We start from the raw sequence: 22,665 nt of genomic DNA on the forward strand, positions 1-22,665 counted from the left end.
TTAAATATGATATTCATAAGTTTGTGGTAGAATGTTTGGTTTTCCAACAAAATAAAGTTGAGACAATTAAGACCCCGAGTTTGTTACAATCTTTAGCCATTCCAAGTCAACATTTGGAGGAGGTCTCAATGGATTTTATCACAAGTATACCTAAGTCTAAAGGAAAGAGTGTCATAATGGTGGTAATTGATAGAATTACCAAGTATGAAAAATTTTGTGCATTATCTTATCCTTTTAAAGATAGTACAATTGCTACTGCATTTTTGGAAACAATTCAAAAGCTTCATGGAAATCCAAAGATTATAGTAAGTGATGGAGGTCCCATTTTGACTGAAAAATTTTAAATAGAATTTGTTTCTCTTCTTGGTACTCAATTAGCTCATAGCTCATCTTATCATCTTTAGTCTGATGGGAAAATGGAGATAGTGAACAAATGTGTTGAAGTATATCTTCATTGATTTGTATCTGATAAACAAACACAATGGCTCAAGTGGTTACCTCTAGCTGAATGGTGGTATAACACTTCCTTCCATACTATGGAAAAAATGACCCCATTTATGGCACTTTGAGGATATCATCCATCATCCATCACATCATATTTATGAGAAAATTCTAGGGTTCAAGCAGTGGAAGATCACATTGAGCATCAACAACAAGCTTTCCAACTCTTAAAGGATAACCTCACTTTGGCGCAAAATCGAATGAAACAACAAGCAGAACATCGTAGTGAAATAAGTTTTGATGTAGGTGACTAGGTATTTTTACGACTACAACCATACAAACAAATTTCTCTCAAGCAAGCTAAGAAGGATAATAAATTATCACCCAAGTACTACAGTCCTTACAAGGTGTTGCAAAAAATTGGTACTATGGCATACACATTGGAGTTTCTTGCATCTTCCCAAGTACACTTAATTTTCCATGTTTCATGCTTAAAGAAGTTAATCGGAGACAAGCTTCCATTTCAAATAGTGTTTCCAGAACTTGACGAAGAAGGAAAAATCATATTTGAGCCTGAAGCAGTCATGGAAACAAGAACCCGACAGCCATGAAAAAAATCAATTTCGGAGTATCTCATTAAATGAAAGAAATTACTTGTTGAACATTCCACATGGGAAGATGATAATTTTATATAGAAGCATCCATAACTACTCAAGCACTGAGGATAACACCTTTTTAAAGGAGAGGCGCATGTTAGGTCCCTATAATACTAGTGTATCCCCCTTATTTTTATCGTTGTGCCAATGTAACCCCCATATTGTTATTTCTTAGCCCCATAGAAGCCCACTATAGTTATTGTTGTGCCCTTACATAATTATTGTTATATAGGCTCTTATTACATTGTGACCCCTTAGACTCCTATATATAAAAAGGAGGTATTTTATTTTGTATCATCCAAGAATTGTCCATTTATGTAATGTAAAGGAGGTATCCCCCTTGAAGAGGATAATTTTTAAGTCGTTGATCTATCTTTTTGTGATTCGAGAGGATGTCGCGTCAGCCGCCATTTTTTATGGAAAAGGGGCTAGCCATGTGATTATGATGTAAAAGACGCTATAAAAATCTATATTGTAACTCTAGTTAAGAGTAATGTATTCAAAATTAACCACTCGTAGGCTATTGGGTTGTGTTATAACTGGGCCAGTAGGAGCAAGAGGCATTTGATTCTTTCGAGAAAATTTTGTTCCATAACTGAGAAAATGTATCCAGGATAGATAGGAGGCAGAGCACACAAAGAGTATCTGTGCACTGCAATAGCCGACAAGACATAAGAATTAGTTTTGTACCTGCAACCATACTTCCAGACAGAGAAACATAGTGAAGCGGCCTCACCTTATGGCTGGGTTTTCTCCCGAATGGGTTTCCCAGAGAGCATATCTTGTGTCTTCTATGTGTGTGCTTATTTTTCAATTCTTTCCTTCTCTACATAATTTCCATTTGAATGCATGCACTAATTATAGTTAAATCTACAAATCTTAAAGTTTAATAAAATTTTAATAGTGTAGAATTTCGTATTTTTAATATAATAGTATCAAATTTGTTGTGATGAACTGTCTAGTGGAATATCCACTGCAATTTATGGATAATTTGGTATTAGACCAAGGTTATTTGAGTATTTGTGGATATTTGTAGGGGATCTAGGTCGGTGGGGTCAAAAATCATAAAACCTTAATCATTGCTAACAAACATGTAAATGAACCTTGTGATCCTGCAAGGGTGAAGTTTTTGTGGCTTGAACAACAAGACACAAATATAAACCACAATGTAAACCTCCTCATGGCATCCCTAGAAATAAATTGGGGATATTTGGATAAGACAAGGGTTCGAATTTTTAATATGATAGTATCAGATTTGTTGTGTTGAACTATCTAGTGGAATATCGACAACAATTTAGGGATATTTCAGTACTAGAGCAATCTTATTTGGGTATTTGTGGATATTTGCAAGGGATCTAGGTTGGTGGGGTCAAAAATCATAAAACCCTAATCATGGCTGATGAATATGTAAACAACCCTCATGATCCTTCAAGGGTGAATTTTTCATTGCTTGAACAACAAGACATGGATATAAACCACAATGTAAACCTCTTCATGGCGGCCCTAGAAATAAGCTAGGGATATTTGGATAAGATGGGGGTTCGAATGTACATGAAAAATCAGAATGGGTATTGAGAGATTAGGAAGACACGAAGAACCAACTAATGATAGAACCTAGAAAAGATCAACCCAGTTTGAGTGTCGTGAATCAATCCTGATTCAAAATGGAAGAAAAAGTCAATATCAAGCCTCATTAGGGGAATTTTGAGGTCTAAATGGGTCTCGTAAGAAACTTGTACTACCAAAATAAAATTTATTAGAACCAATAGGATTCAAGATGATGATGTCAACCATGGGGGATGATTCACCATTTTTTGAGTAGAAAAGTAAAAATATTAAAAAATAATAAAATAATAAAACTACTTTTTCAACTCATAATTTAAAATTATCTCCCTAATGTTTTACTCAAATTTTGAGTGGGAGTACTCATTGGATGAAAAATTTAATTCCTCATCCAAGGAGTACCCACGTTGCATACTTTTGATGAACCCTGCTACATGAAAAATGAGAAATACACAAAAAAACATGTTTGCAATCATGTTTTTCATGCTTTTCTCATTTTTCATGTACTAGGGTCCATTTAAAGTATGCAACATAGGTAATCCTTGGATGAGGAATCAAATTTTTCATCCAACAAGTGTTGTCACTAGAAATTTGTGTAAACCCATAAGGAGATAAGTTGAAAATACGAGTTGAAAAAATAGTTTTTTCTTTTTTCCCTCTAAAATTTGATGATGTATTCTAGTCTTATCTTATTATTTCCACTATTATTTTATAATTTCTTTAGGATGTCCATTTTAGACCTCAAAAATCCCCTAATGTATCATAGTGAGATCGAGGCTCTAAAGCTGAACTGCTGGTTGCAACAACTAGAAGTTTATTTCAGCATCCATCAAATTGAGGAAGGGCAAAAGATCTCATTCACGTGACTAAAATTAGACGGACATGCACTGACTTGGTGGGAGAGCTACATGGTTGTATGGGCTTATAGGGCCATGTGCAATGTAGGTTTTAATCCCGCATAGAAATTACTTGCATACGAATTCTAAAACACAGAAAATAAACAATGCGAGAGTATAACACATAAAACACATATACACATAAATTTTCCCCTCGATCCCAAAACCGGGACTACCAGCTTGATGTTTCATTATGTTCCTTTCAATATTACAATAAATATTTATACATGCAGAAGCATCCAATACCATGGACCAAACACCATCGCATCCAAAACCATGGACCGAAAACCATCGCGTCCAAAACCATGTGCGAAAATCATGCACAAAACCATAGATAGGTCCCCCGGACCCCATAGAGTGGGGTTACCTACACCCCTCAAACCCCCTGTGACTCCTCCCACTATGCAATTGGCGCAACAAAGTGGGGGATCCGCCCCCCTTCTAAACCCTCGGTTAAATACGTGGGCTGTAGAGAATGCAACAAGATGATGGAGGTTAGTGGAAAGGAGTCACCTTCACTAAGTGGGCCCGCAGGGTATTTTTGGCACAAAGTCTATTTTTAGACTATGTCTATTTTTAGACATATGGATCATGGTCTATGAGTTGCGGGATGCTATTTTTGGATGATTGGTCATGTTGGTAAAAATAGATGGACTTCTATTTTTAGACATATGGGCGGATTCTATTTTTAGACTGCCAGGCTAAAAATAGAACAGTCGAATATTATTGTCTCATAATACTATTTTGACTATAAACATTATCTTATCCTCTTGGAGCACTTCAGTTTGAGCTACAGATGTGGCACATGCAGTTGTCAGAAGGAAATACGCTTTCTTGTGGGTCAGTTGAGCTATTGCATGCAGGACTTCAGTTAGAACTCATGTGGTTGAGTTTTGCTGGAGTTGATTGTGGAGTTGATGGAGTTGTGTTCAGTTTGACTTTGTTGAACTAGTTGTTTTTTATTATAACTAAAGAATACACTAGCGATGAGTGTGTGAATTAAATTATTAATTAATTCACTAATTATTAACTCATAAAGCAACTAAAGAATACATCAGTTAACTCAGTGCATGTACAGTTCAGTGGAGATAGGTGTTAAAGGTTGAGATTGCTATCAGTTGTGACTATAGTTGTGCATGAGATCTTGCACAATCAATGGGATTGAGTTATGCCAATGAGGACTGCGCAGTGTGGGCCAATACCAAGGTAATTGTAGCTTGTGCTCATGTGATTTTCACTTTGGATTATGCAGTGGAGGCAGGCAAAGCAGCGGAGGAGATTTGAACTTCTGACTTGTTCAGATCTGAGCTAGTTTTGTGTGTAACAGGTGGAGATAGTACTGAGTACTTGTGAGGAGTATTGTACTATGTATTGTTACATGTTCTCAATCATTATAATATACAGATAGTGTGGGGTTTTCAGCTGTAAGCTTTCCCCGGGTTACATACTGTGTTAATGTGTGCATACGATTGATGTTTCATTGATTTTAATGCTGCTAAATTGATGATCAACGTAGAGGAGGTTATGTATTATGCATGTATTGTGCAAGAGTGTATAATCGGGATAATCTCTATGAATAAGTGTTTATTATTCAAAATTTCTACATGGTATCAGAGCAGAGTTAATCATCAGATCTATTATTCAGAAAGTGATTACATTTTATTTCTACAGGCAGAGTCTGTAATCGGGCCAGGTAGCCTCTGGATTCATCTTTCTTTTGGAAGGTGAGATATCCGATAAAATCCCATATAGTCAACCTCTGTACGAGAAATACTTTGTTCTCACGAATCTTAGATCAGAGGCAGTTGAGTTGTTGAGCTGGTGGAATTCGAATTTGCAGCAGTGATTTCTTGGTATCAACGTGGCAATGTCTTTCGACGGATTGCGATTGGAGTATGCTCTTGAGGGCAGCTCGAATTATATTGCATGGAAGGACAGGATGGAGGTGGTGTTGGATGATAATGGGCTGAAGGAGTTCATAGAGGCTAATGTCCCAAAGCCTACTGATACTGCGCAAGTTGATGCTTGGCAAAAGAATACAGCAAAGTGTCGAAGGATTCTGTTGGAGGGCGTGAAGGATCACATTGTGTCCAGCCTGCATGGAAAGGCTTCTCCATACTCGATGTGGAAAGCGTTGACAGATCTATTCCAAAGCAAGAGCGATCAGAGGAAGCTGGCGCTCAAGGATAAACCCAGAAACATTAAATGCGAGAATGGAGACTGTATTCCCAGGTATCTCACGAAGTTCACCCAATGTCGGGATGAGCTGGGAAGTGTGGGGATGATTGTCGATGATGAGGACTTGGTGAGCTTGGCTCTCCTTGGTCTTCTGAAGAGTTGGCATTCCTATCAGGACTCTATCAATGGTCAGGAGAAATTTCCAGGATGGGAGAGACTTTGGTCGGATCTTGTGCAAGAGGAGATCAGACGGAGCACCAGAGACAGTTCTTCATCCATGCATGATGAGGAGAACTGTGCCTTAGCGAGTAAGGTGAAGAAGGGAAGGAGAAGGGTTCTCTTTCCGAATCCTGTTCTTCCAATGATGGGAAGAAGGTTGACAAGTCGAAGGTGAGATGCTTTCGTTGTCATGAGTTGAGCCATTATGCTACTAATTGCCCAAAGAATAAATCCAAGAAGGGATCTGGGGAAGGATCTGAAGGTGAGGCACTTGCTTCACAGTTTGAGTTGGATTTCACACTCTTCACATGCATGGTTTCATCCATGGTGGGAAGTGGTTGGTTTCTTGACAGTGGAGCTTCTTTCCACATGACCGGTGACAAGAGTTTGTTCAGTACTTTGGAGGAGAAAGATCTCCAGATACTCATAGTGATGGGTAATGATGAGAAGTATAGTGTCTCAGGTGTAGGCACAGTTATTTTTTAGAGGGAGCATGGAGCTCTCCTTACCTTGACCGATGTCAAGTATGTACCAGGACTAAAGAGAAACTTGGTGTCGATCGCGATGATGGAAGACAGAGGCTGTGATGTAGTTTTCAGTAAGGGAAAGGTTTTCCTTAGACACATCATCACTAGACAGGTGAAGCAGATTGGTTCACGGGTCAAGAACCTGTATTCTCTTGAGGTTCAAGATGCATGCAAAGCCTTGAGCAGCAAGGCAACTGATGGAGACTTGGTGGTTGAGAGGGAGCATATATTACCTCTCAACATGCAGAGCCAAAAGAAGTCTTAGACGACTGTGAAGGAGCCATGATTGGTGCAGCAGCTTCAGGAGGTTGTGGAGCGGCCACAACAAGGGAAGTTGAGAGGAGATCGAGTAGAGACATCTACTCATGCAGAGACCTCCAATAGGGGGAAACTTCGAGCCAGGTGGGCTGAGGGATCGCATGCAGCCATACCTCCAGGTAGGAGGTGGGGTGATGTGGATTGATCGTCCCAAGGAGGAGGGGAAAGATCCTTGAGGTACCCAACCTCTTAGATGAGACCTTGCTATGAGAGCCCTGATGTGGAGTAGCAAGAACTGACTGATTGGGTAGAGACAGATGCGGATGGAGCGGTAGAGAGAGCGACAGTGTAGGGAATCCCAGGACAACACATAGCTAGTAGGCTGCAACAACGTGAGAGGCACAAGTGTTTGCACAGTGCTAGGTGGCACAGAGAGGTGTGCAATGGTGCGAGATGCATGGAGATGTTGTAGTAGTGCAAATTTCAGAGAGGTATCACTTGTCAGCAGCAGGTAGAGCTTTAGCATCAGAGTATGTTCCTAGCCCAACAAAGTGGTCAGTTGGGAGTGTTTTTGTTCCAAGTGTTGTTGGAGCAAGTGGATCGGGCAAATGTGTTGCATGTAGAACATTCCAAAGTTGCAGGATAGGGGTTGCAAATAATCCATATCTTGTTGAGAGGGAGTGTTGAGAATGCAACAAGATGATGGAGCTTAGTGGAAAGGAGTCGCCTTCACTAAGTGGGCCCACATGGTATTTTTGGCACAAAATCTATTTTTAGAGTATGTCTATTTTTAGACATATGGATCATTGTCTATGAGTTGCAGGATGCTATTTGTGGATGATTGGTCATGTTGGTAAAAATAGATGGACTTCTATTTTTAGAAATATGGGCGGATTCTATTTTTAGACTGCCAGGCTAAAAATAGAATAGTCGAATATTATTATCTCATAATAATATTTGGATTATAAACATTATCTTATCTTCCTGGAGCACTTTAGTTTGAGCTACAGATGTGGCACATGCAGCCGTCAGAAGGAAATACGCTTTCTTGTGGGTCAGTTGAGCTATTGCATGCAGGACTTCAGTTAGAACTCATGTGGTTGAGTTTCGATGGAGTTGATTGTGGAGTTGATGGAGTTGTGTTCAGTTTGACTTGGTTTAACTAGTTGTATTCTACTCTAACTAAAGAATACACTAGTGATGAGTTGTGTGAATTAAATTATTAATTAATTCACTAATTATTAACTCATAAAGAAACTAAAGAATACATAAGTTAACTTGGTGCATGTACAGTTCAGTGGAGACAGGTGTTAGAGGTTGAGATTGCTATCAGTTGTGACTATAGTTGTGCATGAGATCTTGAACAATCAATGGGATTGAGTTATGCCAATGAGGACTGCGCAGTGTGGGCCAATACGAAGGTAATTGTAGCTTGTGCTCATGTGATTTTCACTTTGGATTGTGCAGTGGAGGCAGGCAAAGTAGCAGAGGAGATTTGAACCTGTGACTTGTTCAGATCTGAGCTATTTTGTGTGTAATAGGTGGAGATAGTACTGAGTACTTGTGAGGAGTATTGTACTATGTATTGTTACATGTTCTCAATCATTATAGTGTGGGATTTTCAGCTGTAAGCTTTCCCCGGGTTACATACTGTGTTAATGTGTGCATGCGATTGATGTTTCATTGATTTTAATGCTGCTAAATTGATGATCAACATAGAGGAGGTTATGTATTATGCATGTATTCCGCAATAGTGTATAATCGGGATAATCTCTGTGAATAAGTGTTTATTATTCAAAATTTCTACATGGGCTAGTTGTGGAAAGAATATAACACAGCCCAACATTTTTTATTTTTTTTTTACCGCACGAGCATTTCCAAAGCTGAAGTGTGAAGTAGGGACTATAGTCCCTGTGGAGCATGTGAAGACAAGTCCATGCATAACAACATCCATAGAAATGATGGTCCTCGTCGACCAAAACAAAGAAATCGCACGGTTGCGTGAAATAGAACATATAAGAATTGAGGAAGAAATTCGATGGGTAAACTTTAGACTTCGTGAACTTGAAAAAGACTAGGTATGGCTAAGGGAGAAAAGCATTTTAATGGACGTAGAGGTTAGGACGCTGGAAAATAAAATAAAGGAAGCATTTCTTGTCAAGAAATTGAGGATGGCAAGGCAAGGTGCGTATAGTCATACTGACAAATTGGAAAGCTATCGTCGTGAATTGGTTAGTCTGTTGTCGTGGCTGAGACCGCATCTTACCAAACGTAGTGACCAAGGCAGCGCAGTGCAAATAGTAGAGTGCGCGATGCCGATCACTACAAGGTAATATGGGGATTCTCCATGAACCATGGTGGAGGACGAGATGAAGCCCCACATGGGTGGTGCGCCCACCTGACTAGTTGTAGGGAGGACAGTATTAGCACTCTAGGCAGTTGAGAGGGAGCGTGGGACTATAAAATATTCTACATGGGGGCTGCACGATATGAGAGATGCGCACAGACAGCAGATGCTGCAACGGTACAAGCAGAGGAGGGCCAAGCAACGTCCTCAGGGCAGGAGGCAAAGGACGCAAAAATAGCAAAAGGGAGCGTGGACCCAGGGACTGCATCCACACAGCTCAAATGGTCACACATTGCAGAGAGATCGGGTCCAAGGAAGAAGGTCAAGGCCTCGAAGCTGGCCATTGACCCAATCACCTTAATTGAAGGTGATCTCCATGAAATCGGCGAGATGATCTGTGATGTCACCAACGAAGCACTCCAAGAGTTTATGACGGAGCACCAGTGTGTTCGGGGACCTTAGGGTGTAGCTAGAGGAGTTACAGGTGCGGGCCCCTCAGGAAGGTACCCTATCTACCCACGTCGCAGCAGGTACTTCAGCAGTAGAGAAAATGCTACGCACAAGGATGGCTAAAAAAATAGTGTTTCCAGAAAGAGCGTTACTATCATCAGATGCGATGGACTAAATGACTGTTAGCATGATGAAAGGCCTTGGCCTTAATCTAGCTGCCCTTCCCCAGGAAACACTCTATCAGCTTTAGGATGGAATAACAGCAGAGCTACACACTAGGGAGAACCACGTGATCCAAGTTCTTAGTGAATAGAAGATCAATATGGAGCAACTCAGCTTATAGCGCGATGCATTGGTGTCAGAGTGATCAGGAGCTCAGGACCAAGTGTCGTAAAATGGTCAAAAATGAAAGTGTTCAAAACTGGTTTGAACCTGAATGATTGGATATATCTCGTCTTCCTGGTTCCGACACCGCAAACGGTTGCGGTTGCCATATGAGAAAATTATACCAAAAAGAAGAATGGTCCAATAACATTGAAATTTTGAATTTTTTCAAAAAAAATTAAAATAGAATATTCCCAGAATATTCCAGAGAATATTCTTTTTGGGCAACGAATGACAAGATGCCATGTGGCAGGCCCGGAGGCCACCATGTGGCTCAAGGTGACATCAGCATTAATAGGCGCATATGTTTAAAAATTTAATCGGGTTGTGAATCAAACCCACGACCACTCACCAATGGGATCGGACTTGATTTGCTAGCGGAGTTAACGATATTAAAAGGTTGTATTGCATTTGGGCGGGGCCTAAATGGGGCCAGCCCCGAAGGGCCAGCCCCATCACATATGTCTGCAGCCCCGGAACCATGGCCTTACCAAAACCGCCAGCAAAATAAAAAGCGGTCACCGCCCTTTGAAACGTGGTCACATTCCCATAGGTCGAGGGCTAACACGTAAGTTTAACCGCCAGTTCTTAAAGGTGGGCACGGAATCCTATGTAGAATCGCCGAGCCCAAAATCCTGTTCACATGCCATTAATCACAAACAGTTAACTGCCAGTTGTGATGGCGGATTTTTCGGCGGAGTGCTCCAAAAATGGCGGAATTGCCTATTTGTCGGGGTTATCTGGCAGTTAGCCAGTTTTATCTGGAGTTTTTCTAGGGCAGACTAGAGAAACTTTAATGAGCCATAACTTTGGCTAGGAAAGTCCTTTTTGGACGAATTTTTTTGATTTTGGGTCTCTTCAACCTTCTGAAGCCATTGGCATAGGTTTCACATCCATCTAAGGTCATTTGCAGGTGGTTTTGCTTCGAGGAAGTTCCAGGAGCCACCAGGGCCAAATCAGTTTGGGAGCTGCATTGGGATGTGTGCAGCCATTGAATGTGGAACGAAGGTCATTCCTAAAGAATTTCAGTGTTCTGAATCCATTTATACATCTTTTTTTCCCTGTTGAGGCATTCTTCTCACTATTTAGCTTCAAGGAAGCTTTCAGGGCCACTAGGGCCATTTCAGTGATTGAGCTGTGCTAGGCTAGGTTCATCTGTTTGAGGTGAAACAAAAGCCTATTTCTACTATAAGGAACCTTCTGAATCCAATGAAGGTGTTTTCAGAATCATTTGGAGACTTCTAAAGGCCGAGATGCTGAAGAGAAGTTTCAGGCAGCCCAGAGCCATCCATGGGAGAAGGCCTAGATTGGGGATGCAGTGCTCATTTTGAGCAAATGAACAGTCATTTTTTATGTCAGATATGTGTTGGAGGCAATAGCAGAGGTTTCACAGACATTTGAAGCATTCTGAAGGAGTTTGTGCCATTGAGAAGCTCAGGGAAGCTTAGTGCACCTACTGAAGGAATCAAGTCCAAGGGAGCCTAGATCTGCCTGCACAAAGTGGACAGCCATGACAGGGATGTATATGGTTTTTCTAAACCCATAGGTTCAATCAGTAACCTTTTGGAGTTGAGTGTGGAACTTGTAAAAGACTTCAAGCCATAATCCCAAAGAGCCAAGTCTAGTTGACTAGAGCTCACAGGAGACGTAGCCCACGAGATTGGGGTGAACTCCATATTAAATTTGTTGTTATGTGTGATGTTTATTTGCTGCCTTGTATGTCTGATATATATGGTTAATATCAGCTGCAACAAATCAAGTTAAAACACATAAACAAAAGAAAATACATACACCTCTTAAACATGTATCTTTACTGAATTGAATACCTTGCTAAGCATTTACAAGTAGTTTCAAATTCAGATCACACAGAACCAAAGGTTGGTGTAGACGGTAGATGACGCTTGCCGACGTGTCCCAGAGCTGGCTATCGTAGCAGATCTACTGGTGGAAGTGCAGATCCACACATTGGCCAGTGGAGTCCACGACGCAAGAGAAGAGACAACAAGGGTACAACTGGAGTTGAATATCCAGATCGCCAAGTTGCGGTTGAAGGCGCAGCCTTCCACTCTCCTGTAAATCAAAGAACAGTGCACCAACACTATTACAGCAGGGTTGGAAGAGATTGGAGGTGTAGTGCGTGACTGTACCAACATGTTGGAACAAGCGCTTGAGGTCCTCATGACGTTGCAGGAGGACCCCAACATCCAGCGGCTGGAGACAGAGGCACGCGAACTCCAGCAACAGTTTGACAGTGTCAGGGGGACTCCGCAAACATTAGTCCCTATTCGGCAACTTGCAAGAATGCAGCAAGCCAAGGCACTAAAGGAGCAGGTGGACGTGGCACGCCATAAGGAAGCAATTCTCAAAGCGCGCGTCCAGCCATGGATTGATGAAACCTTTACAATCACAGCATATATTGAAGGAAAGCTCGCACATATTCAGGGGATGCATGCACAGATGCAGCGTAACACGCTGAAAATAGAGGGCTCACAAGAGCAAATGCAACAGGTACAACAAGCAATAGCTCAGTGCACTGCAGACATCAAGACCATTCGGGACCAGCTGGAGGGACTCGACACCAAGATCGTCACGCCGACAGAGTGACTCAAGGGTGAGTCACGATGTTTGTGTTGGGGGCATGTTGGGCATGGAATCCCCCCATAGCATGGTTTGGGGCTCAAAGCCCAAGTTTTGAGTAATATTGTTGTAAAAACTCCACGAATTGCGAGCGCAAAGTGCGAATTGTGTGTTAGAGTCATAGGTTTGTCCACCCTAAGTTTTGAATGAAGTTTTGGCCTACCCATGGTCTGCGGACCATGGGATTGTATAAATAGAGCGACGCTCTAAGTTGTAAAGTAGTTAGTTAACCAATAGATAGAGTCTGAAAAATAGTGAAGCATAGAGCAAGATTCTAGTATCTTGGTTCGTAGCAGTAGGAAGAGGCTCTGTAGCTAAGTGCACAGAGGCCTGGTAGAGTCCGCAACTAAGTGTGCGGACCCCTGTAGCTGAGTGCACAGGGCGGAGTCGAGTCTGTAACTAAGGAAGAAGAAAATAAAGAGAATTTTTATCTGAATTTCATGTATCCGTTCTTAAGTTATTACATGTTTGATATCAAGTGCAATTATACTGTTTATTTACTGTGCGCTTTTGTATAAATGCTGAATATTGTTATGTATAAATGAAAGCATACAGATAAGCTAAGTTAATCAACTAATATTGGTTTCCTAGTAAGGATTTGGATAATAACATTGTTCACCCCCCGAGTAGGGCTGCGTGAAGGTAGCATCACTGGCTGTGAGGTACTGATAAATGCGTGTAGCGACATGTGTGCAGGGTCAAACCATGGACCACTTGGAACCCATTAGACATCCCTAGGGTACAGAAACTTGGTTCTAGCACCCTTCCATACTACTTTGCATGAGACCTCAGTCTGCACTCTGTGGACTGTTGCCAAAAGGGCCAGTAGTACCGAGATTTGTTTGGCTAAATCATCTCCGTACCTAGGTCAAGCCCCAACATGCCAACAAAACCGATGGGGGAGGGAGTTAAGGCCCAACCATCGGCTCTATGTGGCCCATATGGCCATGATTTCGGAGTTAACGGGTCAATGGGAAAATTAATGAACCTACAAAATTCACAAGCAAGAAGCGAATTTTTTGCTCAGTTAGTGGAATTCGGGGTGGAATTGTAGAACTATTAAATAGTTGGTCTAATTTGTAGGATGATTATCTATTAAACCTATGAGAAGCTTTGGGGAGCCATATATTTTGGAGCTTTTCGCCAAATTGAGCTTAGAAAGAGTACATTTAGGGATTTTGGATGTTTTGAATCCATTGGTGACCTCTAATTTTTTATTTGAGCACATTTAAGTAGTCTTTTTGATGTTTTGAGATATAAGGTGTATGGATCACTCAGGGTTTGAAAGTAGTTCTAGAAGGTGTTTAGACATGTAGAAGGCCTTGTAGGGGAATTCTCACCTTCAGAAGTCTACCACAATAACTGTAACTTGCATGCTTCAGCTCAGGTTCCCTTGTCTAATTATTTTATTTTGAGGGAAGTTTTGTTATGTGCTTCAATGTGGAATTGAAGTGCTCACATGCTCATTTTAGCTCATTTTAGTTGGAGTATGACATATGTGTAGGAGATGATTTGAGTTACTTATGTTTGTGAGAGTTCTTTGTAGGAGAACATTTCCTTGTAGGGGTAATAATAACATATTTACCATCAACTAACTGTTTCTGTACTCTATTTTTCTAGTTAATATATGAGTGGTCTAGCTATGTTGGCAGGCCCAGAGATGTAACCCAGGAGGGGTGAACTTCATCAACAAATATTTTTTCTCTTGATTATGCCTACATGAGTTATGTGTTTTCATGTTACTTATGTTAATTTATATGTGAATACTAATTCATGAATTGAAGAGACATTGGAAAAATATGTTTATTTCAAGACCCATTTTATCTTGCAAAGCATCAACACGGTCCTATTTTTGTTTTCATTTGATTTTAGAAAAGAGAAAGAAATCACCTACTCCAATTTTAGATCATTTTGGTATCAGATCATTAGTTCACCAAGTTGCGATAATGTGCAGCAAAAAGAGTCTCAAAGAGCTAGGGGAGAAAAATTTGGCTCTTCGTATGGAGAACATTGAGTTGAGAAGGAAGCTAGAGATGGTTGAAGAGGAGAAGAGGCACATGTGACTTCATTTGCAACATGTGTTTGAAGAGAAAGTTGATGAAAGTTCTACTCCTGTACCAGCAAGAGAAACCTATAGAATGAAGTCAGTATGTGGCCATGGTTCAAATAGTTGTTTTGAACCATACGTGGAAGATGATGCATTTTCATTTTGCAAACATCCTCAAGAAGCACACCATATGCCTGTGGATAGTAATGGGTAGCTAGATTAATCTACAAGTTGGCCATCATCATCATCATCAGAAGCTAAAAAGATGAATGTCAAGTTTAAGGAGGTAGTTAGCATCTCAAGTACAATTCCTTTTGTTTATGTGCATAACACTTATTTTGCATCATTTGAGAAACATACCAAAGTCATAGGTATGAATTTGCTTTCCAAAATGAGTTATGAAGGTGGAGGCCTCAACATAAATGGCCAAGGTATTACCAATCCAATTATGGTTGAAGAGAGACCAAAGTATCAAGGTTTGGGATATGGTTGAAGGGATTTTGGAGAATCCTCCAAATGGCTTGAGCCACATTGACCATCTGAGGATGAGATGTCACCACCTTGTGACAATGTTCATTCATCTCCAAAGTGAGATGAATGCTTGAATGAACCTTGCATGGCATCATTAATTCCACTCTATCAGAGCTGCATGTTGATTTTGGGTAGCATCAGATGTGCTCTAGGCCTCAATTTTTTCAGGGAGGCTTAGGCACATGCATTCCAAAGAACCCAGAAACTATTTTGGAAAATTCCACCCAAAGACGATTTTATTAAAATAATTAATATTTTTAATGGGGTTGCTAAGTTTAAACTTAGGAAAATTAAAATATTAATGGGTATTAATCTAATTGTGGGTGAAACTTTTAGAAAATGACAGAGATCAAGTCAAAATCATCTGAGCCTTTGATTAAGAGTTAATCTAGGTCATTGGTTGTCTAATAGGAAGATATAATAAGGGGCCTGAGGGTCATTTGGAAAATACACTAGAGGCAGATACTCAGTTACCAGAGTAAGATCGATTTTCTCACTGGTCAAATTTCGACAAGAAAAAATAGATTCAGAGGGAGAGTTGTAGGTGAGACAGAGAGGAGGGCATTACCACATTCAGAGAGTGCAAGGCAACAAAAAGCAGAGCAGGAATAGGGTGTCGTAGAAAGAGGCAGCGCGGAGGTAGTTTGACACAGAGCCTGCGTGGGCAGCTTGACGCTGAGCCTGTGAGAGCAATTTTAGGCAGAGAGGATCAAAAGGATTCCACGGAAGAAGAAGTGTTTCATCTGGGGTAGAACTTGGTCAAGAAGTGTTTATAAAATTTCTCATTCCTATTTTGTTGGTTGTAGTTTTGTACAAGAGAATTTGCTGAAGAATAATAAAAAACCTCAGTTGTTGTAATGGTTTTCCCACATTGGGTTTTTCTGGGGACGATTGTCCAAAATAACTATGTCATTGTGATTGTATTTGTGCCAGTGTATTTCCTTACATTTACTTTCTACAGTTCTTTAATTGTGAAGGCTGCAGTAGAATATATTTCAATATTTTCCATAAGAATATTGTAAATAACTTATTTTTCATGTAATAAGTAGAAGAAATAATAATAATCACTGTAGTGGGATTTCTATTTAGAAATTTTCACATGGTATCAAAGCTGCAAGGAAGAAGAAGAGAGAAACCGAAGGACCTAGCGTTGAAAGGAGAAGGAAATTCGAAATTCCTCCTGAGGCTCCAGAGGATTGCGTAGTTCCAGACAAGGGGATTGGATTTTGTGGGAAAACTCTCTCTGAGTGAATTGACAGAGAGGTAAGTCTTTCCAATCAAAATTTATTAGTGGTAGAAGGTAAAACGCAGTAGGTGATTTAGCAAGGAGAGTTGTCTCAGGTGGGATGCAATTTTTCTTACAAAAGTTGTTGTTGGGCCATTAATATGTCATTATTATTATCACTTTTTAACACCTATTTCATCCATTTCTACTCTTCTTTATCATGTCATTTATCATGATTTATCATATAATTCCATTTTATAATTATTTATGCTCTTATGGATAAATATTATTTCTTCTCCTTTATTTTTAATAAATTGATCATTATGCATGATTTTACCAATGATGGTTTATTAATAAATTGGTTGTAACATCACTCACCATTTTAGCCTCCAAGATATTTTCCAGATTGAAGATTTGATCTCCAACTCATCACTAAATGTGCCAACTCAGAAATTCGCTGGAATAAGAAGTGATAGTTTTGTATTGAATGGTTCAAGAAAATGGAGAAGAATCTGGAAAATCCGAAACATGGGTTTTGTCCAAAATGGACCAAATTAGTTTTGGAATGAGTCGTTTTCCCAAATTCAGTCCATATTAATAGAAACAGAAGGTTCTCTGAAGACATTTTTCTCAGATTCATTGTTTTGGTCGTTTTCCAAATTATCTCGATTGCAATACCAAATTCGACCTGTCCCTGTTGAATGATTGATGGAAAGATATTTCAGATAGGATCTTGCTGATCAATTTTTTGAAAACAATCCAATTTTGTAATAGGGAATCATATTGTAATCATTATGGTTGTAATTTCTCTTTTCTCTCTGTGTACTTAAATAAGAACAGAGATCAAAGAGGGGGATTCATGATGGATGATTAGAGAGAGAATTAGATGGATCATTAGATTAGAGATAGATAGGATAGGATAGGAGGAATGGGAGAATTACTATTGAAATTGTAACTTTAATCATCGACTCTCGCGTTTGAAGCGGAGCACGAACTTCTTGTAACGATTATGCAATGATGAATATATAAAAACAGTTGCAGTTCTTTCGCATCTCCTGAAGTAATCCGACGGTATTCACCGGTGGCTAAGGGCCCAGCCCTGGTGGATCCACTTGCTATTTGTACCATTACTTTACAATTCTAGTCGTGTGATGGTTTGATTTACTTTTCATTTCCTTGAATTGCATTGCTTTACAATTTCCTATTCTTTTACATTTCCTTGAAATCGCTTTATAGCATAAAATTGTAATTGAATCGTGTTGCCATTTTCTTCCATCATAACAAGATTATTATCCTTTGCAACTTAAATTGTTATGCTGTTCATTCTAGTTATAAAGCTTCGTTGTTCACTTCAGACTCTGTCGTTCATTACAGATTGCTGTTCATTTAGTTTTGTTGTTCATTTCCATTAATTTAGCTTTGTTGTTCATTTCTATTAATTTAGCTTTGTTGTTCATTTCCATTAATTTAGTGTTGCTGTTCATTTCCGGTAAATTAGCTTTGCTATTCAAATAGGCTTTGTTGTTATCTCTTTCAAGCAAGGATTTGGTTTCACCTTTTAAATTTTATTGTAGCAAGTGTGTTTGTTTCATTTCTACTAGGAGCATTATTGATTGAATTGTCATTTCCAGTTAATTGTTTTGGTGTGGAAGTGTAAGATCAGCAACTATAAAGGACATTGATTATCATTGTTTAAGGTCTCAGATTGAGGATCTTGTTCATGATTGATTTCATTTACATCAGTTGATAGAGGAAAGAGTTATTGCTACTGCATCCTTGACTGATAATTGCTGTAATTTCCTGAGTGAATGATTTAGTTTCAAAGCATTGAGTTTCTTTTAACTGCAATTTGAGTTCACCAGCTACATCCATTTATTCTTGTATTTGAGAGCATTGTACTACAATTTAGAAACATTACTCTTGAGTAAATAGCCACCTCAAACTGAGTACACTCTTGGAATAGAAAATCGTACCTGGATTGACAATTAATGTGAAGATAATTAGGAGTTAAAAAGACACCTTTTATCAATCAACATTTTGGCGCCGTTGCTGGGGAGAGTGTAGCCATTTCTAAAGAATAGTGTGCATCTAATGGGTGCTTATTAGGAAAGAGTTGGGTATTAAAAACGGAAGGTAAAAACCTGCGACAGAGCATGTAAAAGCCCTGCTCCCCTGCCCACTTTCTAGCAGGATTGTTAAAGAACTTAGGGTAGAAATAAATGTTTGAATTTCTGTGTGAATGACTAAGAAAAAAACAGAAATTTTAAAAAACAAATCTCATGATTTCACTTAAATGGTGATGTAAGCACCACCCATTTCACTAACCAATTGACAGGAAAATTTGAAGGAGGAGCCTCAAAGAAACACATGAAGAACATCTTCTGTTATGGTAAGAAATGGTTCACATTTCTACTTTTGAATTCCCTATCAAAGACCTAGGAGGATTGACACAAATCCACATAATTCCCCCATCTTCTCTACCAAATTTTCATGGTTTGACAAATGAAGATCCAGATACATTCTTATTTGAGTTCGAAATACTTTGTAGAGGATATGATTATTGTACTAATGTTCAAAGGTTGAAAGTGTTTCCTCTTACTCTAAAAGGAGCAGCTCTCTGATGGTTCATGAGCTTAGGTGGGAACTGCATCCAAACATGGGAGGACATGAAGAACATATTCTTGAAGAAGTACCAAGACTATTGCAAATCCAATGAAGATATTTTTGATATGATACAAGGGGAATATGATAGCTTGGAGGACTATGTGGAGTGATTTCATTACAACCTTCAAAAATCAAAGCATAAGTATTTGGAAAAAGAGATCTTAAAAACACTCCTACTCAAAGGAATCAAAGACGAACTTTTAGAACTCTCCAATTTAATAGGAAAAGGTGATGTTTTTCAGTTATCATATGATGATGTTTGTGAATTGTGCATAAGGTACTCAAGAAGAATCTCTAAGGCTGGTAAGAATTCTAGAGATGTTTGCTCTTTCTTTTCCAAATCTACTACAAGAACAGGAGACATAAGAGCTGAAATCAATGTTTTATTTGAAAATTTTAAAGTTGATTTTATTAGCTCTCTAAGTTCAAAATTGGATGTTTTGCAAGTTTAGAAAAATCAAGAATTTGATGAAGCGTTTTGCCCTCATCGCCGAAAGGAGCATCCCATAGATAGTTGTTCTTCCTTATCTAAGATGGAAGTATCATATCAAAGAGATGAGGAAGCTGCAACAAGGTCAAAACCATGGAAATCATGGCCGACAGGTATGGTTCAAAACACTTCTTCTCCATTATCTTACTTGCATAATCCATTATGGAATACTAATGTGTTAGGGCAGCCATGTCAATCTCAATATAACTATCACCAATCATATCTACAAGTTTGGCATGGTTCATCTTATGATTGCATGACTACTCTCCCTCATCCTGTAGCACAAACACAGCCTCCATCTCCTTCACCAACTCTTCCACAACATCTTGTTTGCCTATCAAAATCATCCACTCAACCCAATCAACTACATCATCAAAATGCTCCATTCCGTACACAATTTCCTACTCAACTCATTCCACACCCTTACCATAATAAATCAGTACAACATGTTTACAGTGTTGAACTGCAAAATTTACTCACCCTTCCCACCCATTCTGTCATGTGCACCATTGGAGAAAACTTACAATGAGATTCAGAATGTTTCAAATTCAAAAATTGTAGAAGTTATGGAAGAAAATGAGGTTTCTTTTAGTTTGCATCAACAAGCCATTTTAAAAGCTCAAGAACTTCATGATATGATGGCTATGGGAAATCAAGAAAGTAAAGGATATATTGAAGATTGGTTTCACTCCATCATTTGTTTGCAACATCACTCCATACTTCAACAATTTTTGACACCATCTTTTCAAGGGAATTTGGCTTCTCATACCCTAATATTCATTAATATGCATTTTTCAAATTTGGGTATGTGCATACATGAAGCCTTATTTTGAAAATGGTTCCATTGGAAGTACTCCTATATGTAATCATATTTATTTTTCAAATCAGAATAGGTTAGTGTAGAAAATAAAATAAATAAGGAAATAAAATAAACACATTTTTTATTTTAAATGTAAGAATAGTGTTTTTGTTGCAACACGCTATGAAAATCAACATTGGTGGTAAATGTTTTAATCCATTTGTGTATGTAGATAAATTATAATGGAAATAATAGTTCTACAAACTCTAATATTCATTTTTATCACCAACTTGGAAAAAATACTTGAATATCATAATTTTTGGCTTGTGGGCTTGATGAAATTTCTGAAAACACAGTCAGGACAGTCATGTTTTGAGGGACCAAAAGCGAATATTTTTAAAAAATGTTTCTATTCTAATTATCCATTGATGTCTACTTTCCAACCCAATTTGAATCACTCAATTTGGATTTGAAACAAAAAAGTTAGAACCGAAACATGGACAAGGTGTCTAGTAGGCAGCTCAGGAACAGAGTTGGGACAGTCCGTTTTTGAAGGCATAAATGACTATATTTTGAAAACCTGTTTCTATTGTATATTCTCCTATGAATATTTTTTACAATGCAATTTGAATCACTCATTTTCAATATAATATGAAGAAGTTATGACAAAAATATTGACTGTCTATCGTAAATCAACACTCTTAAAACTCTATTTTTCCAGTTGTTCCTTAGAGTATTTGACCTATCAATTATTCTTGTCTTCAAAAACTGTTTCTATTGGAGATAAATAAATTAATATAATTTCATTTACAATTTGAATCATTTGAATCCGACATCAAACGAAAAATCTATGCTTAAAATATCCATTGTTGTTCTAAGTGGGGTAATCGAAAATGACTCTGTTATGCAGGTTGTTCTAAGTAAAATTGACATATCATATCATTGAATTTTTAAAACCTGTTTCTATTGGAGATATACCTTTGAATTAGCTCTCATTTGGCTTTGGAATCACTCAATTTGGATGAAAAAAAAAGAAGTTGTGATTAAAACACTGTTGGTTAGTATGGTCGACCACTGCTCTCCCGCAGGTGACAAATAAATTTTATTTTGTTATTTTCTCAGTGGATTTGTTATACAGAGTAACTACTTGTTGTCTTTTTTGCATAATTCTTGGATTAGGGGAGCCCGATCACCTCTCTTTCTCCATGATTTAATGTTTTATTGCAGGTAGACACTCGTTTTTTGCAAGTCCTAGGAGAATAAAGAAGGTCAATTTATGGACGAGCGATTCTTGAAAGAAATTGTATTGAAACAAGGGAATTTCATCCAACTCATTACCCAACGGATTCATAATAGAAGAAATGAAGAATTGATTTCCATTTGAAGATTCATGTCATGTCTTTGCTGCCAAAACATTTTTCAAAGAGATCATTTTTTTCCTTGCCTTAGGAAATAACATCATAGCTGTTGTAACTTAATTTATTCACATACTATTTGTAAATAAAGTGTTTGTGTTTTTGTTGTTCCTCTTAAGGAACAACAACCTTTCCTCTTAAGGAACAACACTTCCACGTATTTTTCATTTTCGTTGTTCCTCTTAAAGGAACAGCTGCTATTCCTTTTAAGAAACAGCAGTTGTTCCTCCTAAGGAATAGCATGTTTGCATGCTTACTTTTGTTGTTCCTCTTAAAGGAACAACTGTTGTTCCTTTTAAAGGAACAATAGTCGTTCCTCTTAAGGAACAACACCTTTTGCGTCTTTATTTTTGATGTTCCTTTTAAAGGAACAACTGTTGTTCCTTTTAAAGGAACAACTGTTGTTCCTTTTAAAGGAACAACACTTCTGCGTGTTCATTTTTGCTGCTCCTTTTAAAGGAACAACATTTTTGTGTGCTTATTATTATTGTTCCTTTTAAAGGAACAGTTGTTGTTCCTTTAAAAGGAATAACACTTCTGCATGTTCATTTTTGTTGTTCTTTTTAAAGGAACAACATTTTTGTGTGCTTATTTTTGTTGTTCTTTTTTAAGGAATAACTGTTGTTCCTTTTAAAGGAACAACACTTCTGCGTATTCATTTTTGTTGTGGAATAGTTGTTGTTCCTTTTATAGTTGTTGTTCCTTTTATTTTTGTGTGTTTATTTTTTCTATTCCTTTTAAAGGAACAGCGACTGTTCCTTTTAAGGAACAACACTTTTCCGCATGTATTTTTCGTTGTTCCTTTTAAGGAACAACACTTTTTTGGGTGTATTTTTTGCTGTTCCTTTTTAAGGAACAACACTTTTTCGCATGCATTTTTTTGTTGTTCCTCTTAAGGAACAACACTTTTTTTGGTGTATTTTTTTTGTTGTTCCTTT

Source organism: Pinus tabuliformis, chromosome X (assembly GCF_031772625.1).
Source record: "Pinus tabuliformis cultivar Carrire ecotype Pingquan chromosome X, CPIR1, whole genome shotgun sequence".
NCBI classification, from domain to species: Eukaryota; Viridiplantae; Streptophyta; class Pinopsida; order Pinales; family Pinaceae; genus Pinus; species Pinus tabuliformis.